The following is a 3,160-nucleotide window of genomic DNA, read 5'->3' as shown; positions in this document are numbered from 1 at the left end:
AGTGTGTAAACATGTTCGTAATAGTTCGGCAGAGCCCCGCAGTTTTTTTCTAAGTCATCCGTAGGTAACACACGCAAGGGCAGTGGAATTTCCACACGCCTGCGGGTATATAACGCGAGCTCATCCAGAAGGCATAGGGCTGCAGGGCTGCGCCTCGTGAACGACTCATGAGAATGTCGCACGCCTGCGGGTACTTCCGCGACGGACGCAGGAATTCCTGCAGAGTTGGGCAGTTTTTCCCGAGAGCACACAGGGGCGTGGACTCACCTCTGTGAGCGACCTTGTGAACCACGTACGGGCGTGGGTAATTTCTACACCCCCATTTGAAACTCTGCAGATGAGTTCTCTCCATCCCGAGAAGACACAAAGGCTGCAAGGGCCGCCCCTCGTGAGTTGGGCATGTGAGTTCACGCCTGCGTCAATTTCCGACCAGGGCGCAGTATACATTTTTCTCAAATATCCAAAGAAGGCCATAGTGGGCGCAGGTGTCTACCCATGTGAACCCTTTCATTTGAAGGCGACGGGGTGGACGTACTCCCGACGCCCGTGTGGATTTCGTGATTTAAAGGACCATCCGCTCTCCCAATACAAGAGTCACACCCTTCCCCTCAAATAAACCTAAGCTGCCCAAAGAGCATTTTTCTGATATTCTTGTCCCCTGCTACTGTCGTCTTCGAGCTGATTGATTGAGCATTGTGTGGATTGTAAGGGTGTTTAAGTGCAGCTCATCGGTAAGCCTTGATTTCCTCTCTTTTTCGATTTCGTTTGAATCTAACTTATTACCTGAGATTGAAATGGTCAAAACACATCATTTTCTTGCTAAACTGGTTATGATTTCTTTTTAAGACGATATGGAAGTGAGATAGAGAGGTGGCATGGAGATTGGCTACAAGGACCGTGCGGTTTCCACGCCCTGTGGAAGCGCACGGGAGTGCGGAATTTCCGCACGGCCGTGTGTTCTTATTTTTCTGCAGCTTGAATGGAACTGATTGACTTTCCTTTTCTAATACATACAAGTATGGCTACCAAATCGAAGAAAACAGTTGCTAAGCGGCCTCGAAAAGCCCCGCCTCGAGTCGAAGTTATGGAATTCACACTCCTCCGCATCAAGCTCGGGTTTGAGCGGTTAGAGAAGCTTAAGTTTGGTCAAACGCGAATTCCCGGATGTTGGGTTACTTAGGAAGGTGCAACTAGTGGATGATATGGTCGACGAGGTCGAGAAATTATTATTGGTCGGTAATGGCACAAGTTATCGAATATTCATGACCCTGCTATCCGCACACTCACTTGGGAGGTACTTGCTTCATTTGAGTTCGACCGCTCTTATGCTCATTTTGATAGTGTCGACGCAATTCGCTCGTAGCTTTTTAGGCAGCGATCACAGATGAGTGTCACACGCTTTCCACTAGACTTGGTCTATATGATGAAGAGTATATCTGAAACCCGAGGAGTATGAGAATCTCCCAATTGACATGACGGGTTTATCTCCCATTGAGGCATATTCATTATTATGTGGAAAGGGGCGTTATGAACCGGGGAGTGTCTAAGGCCTCATGTTTATCTCGACCCGACATGAGATATCTTCACGCCATCATAAGCAGGTCAGTGAATGGTCGCGGTGATAGCACGGGAGTCATCAACAAGCAAGAGCTTTTGTACTTGTACTCCATGGTTCGGAACGAACTGGTCCATCTGGGATACATTTTAGCGGAGTATTTGAAGCATTAAGGACAATATCCCCGATTGAGTGTCATCTTCTCGGGTCCATATATTACCAGACTCATTGTGGGGATGGGTTTGCGAGATAAAATCAGCGGAACTGAGAAAGCGATAATACCAGCTCCACTTGGGTTGGAGACAATGAGGCTCATGGTGTTGAACTGAAAATATTTAAATGGTGTTTATGTGCTGAACATACCATTTGAAGATGAAGCTGGGGCATCTCAGTCCACTCCCGAGCCCCAACCAGCGCCGATGGAGACCGAGACACCTCCAGCGGCAGAGGAACCACCCCTGTGCGTATATTTCCACCATCTCGAGCTCATGATCATTTTGAGAGACTCGAGAGCGCCTTGATAGTGATATGGACAGAGGTAGCTGAAGCTCGAGTAGAGATTACCGAGATTCGGGCAACGCAGGCCACTCAGTATACAGAGTTCATGGCATGTTTCGACATATTACAGCAGATCCTAGAGCGAGACGTTGCCTCATCATTTGTCCTGCAGCTCGAGGACTCTTCAGCCCCGCTCGGTTCCTCCGAAAGACCTTCATCCTCGACCCCAAGACCGGAGGACCCACTATATGCTTCCACTTCAAGAAGCTAGCAGCAGAGCCCCGAGAGCGACTCCGACACTTGACTTTTCTTTTACTTTTGTGCATTTTACTTTATTCTATTTTCTTGTTTTTAGACTTGTTCACTCATAAAAGATTTTTCCTTCTGCGTTTATGTTATGTTGCATTTACCGAGTTGTATTCATTGCTTCATCTTTTATACACTCGAGTTATTTTTTGTTTTTCTTGAGCTTCACTGAACCCCCTCGTGTATGCGTGCAGGTGGTCTTGTCATCTTGGGAATTGAGACTTAGTCATGGGCACGGCCAAGGTGCTTCGGCACTTTGCCGTGGGAGCTTCACAACCCGTTGGAACACTACTCCCAATGAATTAGCTTCATCAAACGCAACACAAGTAGTCAGGGGAGTATTGTTTTGATTGCTTTTCCCACATCTATTTTTTTTTTGAATGATATATTTTGAGTGAGCTTGCATATGTACATTGAGGACAATGTACAACTTAAGTGTGGGGGGGAGTTTCATAATGCGCACATCTTTTCTATTGTTCTTGATTGATATATGCTCACATAGCCAATGGCGGTTCACCTTAGTTGCATTGATTGTATTCTTAAGTCTAGGAGAATTGTTAACATTGAATGTTTTCATGCTCTAGTTCTTGCTTGAAGTTTTAGGAATTTTTGCCCGATTTACACTTAGTGCTCTACTCACTCTTTGAACTCTATTGGAAACTCATGTTTGGTGTTAAAGGGACTAGTTAGGTTTACTTCTTTTGCTAAATTTTGAAAAAAAAAAAACAAAAATTTTGAAAAGGAAAAGAAGGAACAAAATAGTTTTATTGTTTATTTGTGTTTGTTGGGTGGAAAGAGCTA

This window comes from Dioscorea cayenensis, chromosome 1 (genome assembly GCF_009730915.1).
Source record: "Dioscorea cayenensis subsp. rotundata cultivar TDr96_F1 chromosome 1, TDr96_F1_v2_PseudoChromosome.rev07_lg8_w22 25.fasta, whole genome shotgun sequence".
In the NCBI taxonomy this organism is placed as follows: domain Eukaryota; kingdom Viridiplantae; phylum Streptophyta; class Magnoliopsida; order Dioscoreales; family Dioscoreaceae; genus Dioscorea; species Dioscorea cayenensis.
Note: the sequence above shows the minus strand (reverse complement) of the source record.